The sequence below is a fragment of the Danio rerio genome, chromosome 8 (genome assembly GCF_052040795.2).
Source record: "Danio rerio strain M-AB ecotype USA chromosome 8, GRCz13ab, whole genome shotgun sequence".
In the NCBI taxonomy this organism is placed as follows: domain Eukaryota; kingdom Metazoa; phylum Chordata; class Actinopteri; order Cypriniformes; family Danionidae; genus Danio; species Danio rerio.
In genome coordinates this window covers 40,838,122-40,847,801 of record NC_141028.1, presented here as the reverse complement: position 1 = coordinate 40,847,801, position 9,680 = coordinate 40,838,122, and the positions used below count along the sequence as shown (strand labels likewise).

The following is a 9,680-nucleotide window of genomic DNA, read 5'->3' as shown; positions in this document are numbered from 1 at the left end:
ATATTGACAGCTAAAGAATATAAACGTAAGAGAAACAGGAGAGGAAATATTACAATAATAATACAAAATAGATAAACATTGACAGGGCTAAGAACAATTACGAACAAAGATTTTCCAAACCAGAGAGATTTTATGAGAATGTCACAAAACAGATTACTTGGAAATGTTAAACAGAGAGTTCAGGTATGATTTAAGGTTGGTTATGGATGGGGCGTCTGATTTAAAATAATTTAACATGCGAATGCATTAAAGGAGCGTCTTCAGTTATTATTTAAACGCAGCTACTGTATGTCAGGATTGGGATAGGTTATATAATTTCATTATTTAAATTATGATTGTTATTATTATTATTTTATGACATGTATTTGGGCTATTGCGCTTAAATAAGTCATTCGTGATTCTAAATTAATATTTCTATTTATCCTTTTTAGCTATCACTTTGCTATCGTCTTTCTCTTCTTTTTTTCGAATTTTTGGGGTTCTGCCACGGTTAAACGTTTGCAAAATGTCTTTAGTTTGTCCAGATTATTGCTTTTCCTCTAAAATAGAGACGAAGCAGAAGGAAAATGAATGAATTGATGAATGAATGAAATGATTGACGTTTTTATGCATGTGCTGTGCGGCTTGTACACGACAAAGTCGAACGAGTGGCAGCAAGCTCCGGTGGCCAGTCAGAGCCAGCGCCCCACAGAAAAACTGATTAAGAGATGCTGGATGGCTGCCAATATATGATAGGAATTCTTCCAAAGTTTCAGATGATATCTGGGCGTGTGCATAATAATGTAAAATAAAAGTGAAAGTCATGACATTTGGCCAAGCATAAGAATAGCCTACAAGAGTGTTTCGATTATTATCATGACATGTCATGCTTGGGCTTATATGAATAACACCTCGCTGTTTACCATTTCCGAAAGTGGAGCTGACGTCGGCGAGAAATTGCTTGTATAATTGTAAAAAGAGTGATGAAAATTAATGGATTTCTTATATCTGTCATTTCTGATAATATAATTGATTTAGTGTGGGCTTATGAGTTTCCAACACAGCAAAAATGCATCCAGAATCCTAAACCAATAACTTTGTCAAGCAAAAATTATGATTTTATAGGCTACTGATTTTTTTTAAAAAACAAGAAAAAAGAAACTATTAGCTACCCTAGCAAATGTTTATTTAAGTATGATCATCTCAAAATATAAAATAAAAACATAATGGTTTGACTTTGTGAAATCATAAAACACACTTGCAGAAAAGAGTTAATAGAATAAATGAGCAAATACATTCTCTCCTGTAGATGGCGATTAAAGCTCAGTAATAATCCCATAATGATGAACAGAGCTGCTTTGCAGGAACCCCTCAACCACGCATGTCAAACCACGCATTATAAACATTAATCTTATGGAACTAGCTCAAGTGACAACTATATTAAGTTTAAACCAGTTTAAATAAGTTTATATGTTTAATAACTGCAAAAAAGATCAACATTGCTAATCATAAAATACAAATGGTCGCTGAAAAGTTATAAATAACGGTTTTCTCATTTAATAAAAACAAATTAAAGTCAGTTATAACTGCCTATTATCAAACCACAGGCGACTCATTTTATTACTTATCATTGGCTGCGACATTGCCACTTTTGCGTTATTACCTTTTTCTCACCTATAGGCTACATAACAATAATCTGGACAAACTAAGACATTTTGCAAACATTTAACCATGGCAGAACCCCAAAAATTAGAAAAAATAAGAAAAAGACAGGCAGAGTGATAAAAAGGATAAATAGAAATATTAATTTAGAATCACAGATGACTTATTTAAGCGCAATAGCCCAAATAAATGTCATACAATAATAATATTAACAATCATAATAATAATTTAAATGATGAAAATGTATAACCTATCCCAATCCTGACATAGCTGCGTTTAAACAGCGCAAACATTACTCCTTATAGTTATGCCATATTAGACGGTTCTGTGTGAATAACTGAAGACGCTCCTTTAATGCATTTGCATGTTAAATTATTTTAAATCAGACGCCCCATCCATAACCAACCTTAAATCATACCTGAACTCTCTGTTTAACATTTCCAAGTAATCTGTTTTGTGACATTCTCATAAAATCTCTCTGGTTTGGAAAATCTTTGTTCGTAATTGTTCTTAGCCCTGTCAATGTTTATCTATTTTGTATTATTATTGTAATATTTCCTCTCCTGTTTCTCTTACGTTTATATTCTTTAGCTGTCAATATAATACTTAGCGTCTATGGAAGAAAGAGTCAATAAAGATAGACAATGTGTAACATCATATTCATCAAAAGACGGTTTATGTGCAAGTAACCGCACCGGTCCGAGCAGGTAACGAGCCAGCATGGGAGACAAGCTCTGATAAGATTGCAGAACAACGTCTGTCCCTGGATCCGAGGGGTGAGCTTTACGCGATCACCAGCTGGCTTCCGTTACATAAGGGCAAATATAGATGACTAAACCCTCATTTACTCATTTTACTCATACTGTTTATTATTTATAATGTCCAAGGCATTGATATTAAAATCGAATGCTACTTTTGTGCCTTTATTAGCCTTTTTCTCGCTTGTTTACTGGGTTAAAAATATTATTCCATCTCCACCTGCTGGTGAAAGCTAGAGCAGCTGGCGATCTTCACTCTGCAATCTATTGCTTCTCCTGCAGTTCCCGGATGTAATGTTGAATTTTATCAGTCGAATTTGATCCACTGAATTTATGGAAGCGAATATTTGAACTGAAATAAAATGAACTGAAAATGACCTTTTGAATATTATAAATCGTATTTTTAAAGGGTATTGAATATTTTGTAAGTGAAATCTGAAAATTGAATATGAATTATTGAATTTTTAAGTATGAAAACGTGTTTGAAATATTTTTCGTTGAAATATTCACAGCTTAAATAAACAGATATGTTAAATTTCAGGACCTAAAAATACAAACCCTGGAATTCAAGTCATTGAAATGCAAGAACTTGTTAATACGGTGTATTATTTTTTTCAGTTTGTGAAATTCAACAAGCTTTTTAATTCAAGACTTTAGGCATTGATTTTGTTCCATATAATGCTTTCATTATCGGTCTGTGCATTCTTACAGAGACACCTCTGTTATCAAACAAGACAAAACATGAGATTCATTTCTGCTCACTTGTTTGATAACAGAGGTGTCACTTTAAATGGCACATACAGACGCTGATCTGGGATCAGTTTATTGTACGGAGCACGTCTGTCAGTCAGCGCTTATACTTGCATTCACTGGTTCAGATGTTGCATATATATTGCATATTAAAGAAAGTGGGATAGTATGGAAGTTTTTTCCTAACAAAATAAAAATGAAAATTCAAATGCTTAAAAGATCAAATAATAAATCAAATGCTCAAACTATAAATCAAATGCTCAAACCGACATTGCAAATGATAAATCAAAACCTCAAACCGACTCCTCAAATGATAAATCAAATGCTTAAACAGACTTTGCAAATGGTGAATCAAATCCTCAAACCGACTCCTCAAATGATAAATCAAATGCTCAAACGGACTTTGCAAATGGTGAATCAAATCCTCAAAGCGACTCCTCAAATGATAAATCAAATGCTCAAACGGACTTTGAAAATGGTGAATCAAATCCTCAAACCGACTCCTCAAATGATAAATCAAATCCTCAAACTGACATCGCAAATGGTGAATCAAATGTTCAAACAACTCTGCAAATGGTGAATCAAATGCTCAAACAACTCCGCAAATGGTGAATCAAATGCTCAAACAACTCCGCAAATGGTGAATCAATTCCTTAAACGACTCCGCAAATGGTGAACCAAATGCTCAAACTGACATCGCAAATGGTGAAACAAATCCTCAAACTGACATCGCAAATGATAAATCAAATGCAAATGAGGTGTCAATCAACCAGCATAGGCGGAGCTTTAAGGCGGAAGAGTTTGTTGTTGACAACTACCGGTAGCGCTACCACTTTTTCAATGCGTTCAGATTTGCGTTCACTATTCCACGTCGTATCCGTATAAACTCGTGAAAGAGAAAGCGAGAAATCTCCTACTGCTTCTGTCCACATTCTGAAGTGTTCATCAGCTGGGTACATCTCTCATAGGAGGCCACGAAAAAACATACGGCAAGATTATGATGCTACCCCAGATAGCAAAATACACTCGGGCCAGTTCCGGCTAGATTGTCGCCTGCCGGAGACTAACTCCTCGGCCCAACTTCGGCTGCCGGACTCGGGCCGGATGCCTGTGGACTCACTGCCCGATTCCGGCCCGAATCAAGCGGGCCAGATGCGGCGGCCGTAAGCGAGCCGACGCTGCGCATCCGCGCCGGAATCGGCACGAGGGTAATGTGCGTTGCGGCCCGGAGCTGGCGCGACTCCGTATTTATACACCTTATAAAACCTTTTGGTATTACATTGGTACTTGATATATGGTATTACAACCATTTGAATTTATATAACAGCAAACACAGGCTATAATGTAAACACAAAGTGTAAGCACTGCGTTTAACCTTTGAATAAAGTGCAAACTGCATACATATTCTGTAACAAAAATAATCAGACAAATGACAAAACTAATAAATGTTAAACGTTTATTGATTGCATGAAAAAAAATAGTACTAAAATTTTATAAATAATTTTGTAGTGCACAAGAATATCAATATAAAAACAAACAATAAAACAACACAATAAAGACACAGAAAGATTTAAACAAAAAATCTAAAAATTACACACAAACACAGATGTTTTTTAAAACAACCCTGTTTTCCCAATAGACTTGAATTAAAAATTTGTTAAAAAAACAGCTAAATTTTATATAAACCTAAATATAGAAACCAATTTAAGATATAGCAAGAAACATCTTAAAAATACCAATGACAATCCGTAAAATATCCAAGTCAAACTTGTAAAAAGTACTGCAGAATTCTGAAGAAACATCTTGAAACATTTTTAATAAAACATTAAAATAATAATAAACAAACATATATATATATATATATATATATATATATATATATATATATATATATATATATATATATATATATAAAATTGCAGAAGTATAAAGTCAAACTTTTTTTTTTAAATAAACTTGAACAAAATCAATTGCACAAACAGCAAGACATGAGTGAGATGATTATGCATTTCATATATACACACGTCTTGTGCAATTTTATATTTATAATTTTATTTGTATTACGTTTATTAAAAATATATCAAGATGTTTCTTCAGAATTTGGCGCACACACATACATGCATACCATACATATACACACACACACACACACACACACACACACACACACACACACACACACACACACACATATAGACATATACATATACATATATATATATATATATATATATATATATATATATATATATATAAATGCAAATGAAAGAAACAAATTGTTCAAGTATCAGGAAACATCCTAATATACTTAAAATGTTGTTTAAAAAATAAAACTAAATAGTGATGTAGACATTTGACACATTAGCTTTCTCTTCTTTCTTCCTCCATCCCTGTCAGGGGCAAGTTGTAGCTACCTTGTAATGCATTTTTCCACTTCTTTATCAGTGGCGTGGTATGGACATTTGTCCTCACTCCATCTGTGATTAAAAGATAAACAGATAATTAGTAGTGAACAAGTACTAATGTAAAAAAAAAAGAAAAAATTAGGAAAAAAGTAGGCTACCTACGAAGCAAAAAAACTATAAAAAAAAAACAAATAAACTTAAAACACTTTGAAATTAGCAAGAGCTTGAACTTACCAGTTTCTTCATTTGTTCAGGCTGCTCCTTTAGTTGATTTTCAAGCTTTTCCAAATCAAATTGGCCAAAGGAAGGTCAAATGTGTTTACATCTGGAATTTCATCACGTCTGTTTTGGTTTTGTGAGAATCAGGCCCAGCTGCTGCTTTATGACGTTGCATGATTTTAAAACTTCAGTCAGTCGTGCTAAAAAAGAAAAATAACAGATTAGTATAAATCAACCTGTAGCTTATTCTCATACAACTTCTGTAAATACAACAGTGGGTTAGACACTGCTGATATTCTCTAGTTGATCTTTACTTTCTAGCTGCATTAAACCTTAACAAATTTAGTGATGTCTTCAATTCTTACAAAGACATCACGAGATGCAATAAGTTCTGTCTTGATCTCAAACTGCACTAGAACAAAGACTGTAAATGTTCATAGGTGTACTGCAGGAGTGTCCAAACTTTTTGGGCCGAGGGCCAGATGCAAAAAAACAAACGTTGTCGTGGGCCAAATTTTACATACATCACACAGACACATGTGTGTATATATATATATATATATATATATATATATATATATATATATATATATATATATATATATATATATATATATATACACAGTTGAAGTCAGAATTGTTAGCCCCCCTAAATTATTAGCCACCGTTTATTTTTTCCCCAATTTCTGTTTAACGGAGAGTTAAACATTTTTTCCACACATTTCTAAACATATTAGTTTTAGTAACTCATTTCTAATAACTGATTTATTTTATCTTTGCCATGATGACAGTAAATAATATTTGACTAGATATTTTTAAGACACTTCTATACAGCTTAAAGTGACATTTAAAGGCTTAACTAGGTTAATCAAGTTAACTAGTCAAGTTAAGGTAATTAGGCAAGTTAATTTATAACAATGGTTTGTTCTGAAGACTTAAGGGGCTAATAATTTTGACCTTAAAATGGTTCATAAAAAAATTTAAACCGCTTTATATTCTAGCCGAAATAAAACATAATTGTTTCTCCAAAAGAAAAAATATTATCAGACATACTGTAAAAATGTTCTTGCTCTGTTAAACATCATTTGGGAAATATTTAAAAAAGAATAAATCAATGAGGGGCTAATAATTCAGACTTTAACTGTGTGTAGATAGACAGACGGACGGACGGACGGACGGACAGATAGATAGATAGATTAATAGATAGATAGATAGATAGATCATAAAAAGAACTGCTGCTTAATTGAATGCATGTAATAGCGACACCCGGTGGTTATTTATTGACCTACGTTTATTTTTGTATAGCGGGCCAGATTCTATTGATATTTATAAAAAGCTGCGGCCCGCGGGCCGTAGTTTGGACACGCCTGGTGTACTGGAATGTACAGTATCTGTGCATCTTGATGGTGGTCTTAAGATTTCTGCCATAGTCATTGATGGTGATGGTACTTGTGGTGCTGCCTTGATTTCTGAAATCTTCATACCTGCCTTTTATCCAGCCTCTTTGTTCCAAGTAATTTTTCTTCATCACGGTATAGATGTGTCTATACTGTCCCTTAATCAGATACATTTACAAAACAAAACATCACTTTAGTATAGTGCCAGGGCAAAACTCACAGGTTGTAATAGATCAATGACATAATGTTGACAGTATGTGTTTAAAATAATTGCAAACAAACCTGTTCTGTCTTTAGATGTATGACAGGCGATCATCATCCTCATCTGTCTACCAGTCAGAAATCACAGTGGCGTGTGGATGTTTGAGTCGAGCTTCCTCATATGCATCTATAATAAACATCACATTGTTGTTAACCTCCCGTAAAGAAAAGTTCAAATCCTGAAATACTATCAAAGTTAATTAATGCATATAATACCTATAGTGTAAATAATCAGTACACAGAAGGTTGCACAAGATTTATTCGGAGATTCATGCAGAGTGACAGCCTTATGAATCTGAGACATAGATTTGTAAGATGGTCAAGCACATGCATTATTCTGTACCCATGAAGATTAACCTACCATTGTGAAAAATGTTTGATGATGATAGCCAATAACAATAAACCATTTCAGCTGTTTGTGAAGCAATTAGTAATGTAATGTCTGAAAAGCTCAATCTATGTTGAAAATATATCAGCAGTTTACAGCTTATAATGGACTTTTAGCACACAACTATAACATGCCTATTCACGTTCAAAAGAGTGTGCTATTGACTTCTTTGGTCGTGATGTTCTGCAAAATGATCTCACTAACCTTTGTTAAACAAGAACAATAAGACTTAACCAACAAATATTGTTAACTATTCATTTAAATTAGAATTTATCACTGTCAATAACATAAAAAAAAAATAAAAAAAAAACATCAAAATCAGCTTTAAGACGTTCAGTTTTACATTAACTGACCATTACAGCTTGAACAAAAGATATAATTGATTCACATAGGCTAACACATATGAATTAAAGTGCATAGTAATATATTTCTCTTGGATAATTTAAAGAGAATAGTAAACAGTCGAGTTTCGATCATTTTCGTGACTAACTGCATAAACAAGATAAATAATAATATTTTATTAATCCAAAACGATTAGTTTTTATTTACACATAATCACAGAATTAATACTGTTGGATAAGTATACGCCTGTACAATGATTTTTTCAACATCCACGGTACTTTATAATGTTAAATCAGGAAAAAACACGTTTTGCCATGTTAATTAATGGATTCGTCTACAGAAACTTTCTTTAACGCAAACTAAGCATACACACAAATTCGTTTCATGTTTCTTTAAAATAATTAAAATAGTTTTCAGTTACTACACACGTTACAATCTAACATTGTGTAAAAGGAAAAGGAACTTTCAGACGTGTTTGTAACTGTTAGCGTTAGCATACATTAGCTCCAGTCGTGTTTCTTAAAGCAAGTTACATTTCGTATCAAACTGTTTTAAATTACTAAACGCTGTTACAACCAAACACCGTGGAAATGTTTTAAGCTCTAAATTCGCTAATTATACAGAACACAAGCAGTAAAAAGCTTACCTTTCTGACCGGAATCCACGTGAACTCATTGAAAAACCAAACTTTTTCTTCTTGTGATCTTCGTGCCATGGTGGTTGACAACCAGCTTTTTGGAGCATTACCGCCACCGTCTGGATTGGAGTTTGGATCAGGAGTTTAGTACCGCATGTGTTTATTATGAAACCAACTTCTGCTTTAAAAAAAAACAGTCAGCACAGGAGCGTGCTATCTCAAAAATAAGCGAATTTTACAGTTTTTCTCTAGATGACATGTATAATCTATTTATAAATAATATTGTTTTGTTTGCGTCTAAACATTGCGACCATCCACACTAAATATTCTTTTTTTTTTTTTTTTTTTTTTGCTATCGTACCATGAATATTTTCTCAAATTATCATTAAACGTGGAGCTAACAGATTACTAGATAAAATAAGAACTTAATCGGTTGCCATCAGCCGAGTCCTTGCCAGAAGCGGCCAGGATATGGTTGACCGGAATCGGGCCAGTGCTTTACAGCCGCATCACAACCGCATGTGCGCGAGCGAGCTGCGGGCCGCACTCGGCCCAGATAACACTCGCCGATGCCGAGTCGGAGCCGGAGGCGCCGGAGGGCAGCCGAGCTCGGGCCGATTACTGCCTGCTATCTGGGACGTCACATTGTGAAAAACTGGATGGATTTAGACATCTTACATGTAAGTAATTAATTCCAGAAAAACAGTTCTTGAGTTAAGTTACAGTAAAATAACAATAGTTGAGCTACTGTACAGTGAACTGTAGAATTACTGAAAATGTAAAGATGCTTTACAGTATATTCATTTTATCTTGCTGTAAATTATCATGTAGGAACGTCTGTATGCACATGACGTTACGTTTCAAACGTTAATTTACATAAAG

General features: G+C 33.7%; 1 long non-coding RNA gene across 1 annotated transcript; it reads right to left on the bottom strand.

Moving 5' to 3' along the window:
- Positions 1-5,487: 5,487 nt before the first annotated feature.
- On the bottom strand, positions 5,488-8,876 carry LOC147842773 (uncharacterized). The gene is made up of 5 exons (XR_015498261.1): positions 8,808-8,876; positions 7,453-7,558; positions 7,258-7,328; positions 5,789-5,973; positions 5,488-5,626 (listed from the first exon to the last, which is right to left on the bottom strand). It is a non-coding gene; the product is annotated as an uncharacterized LOC147842773 (long non-coding RNA).
- Positions 8,877-9,680: the final 804 nt, after the last annotated feature.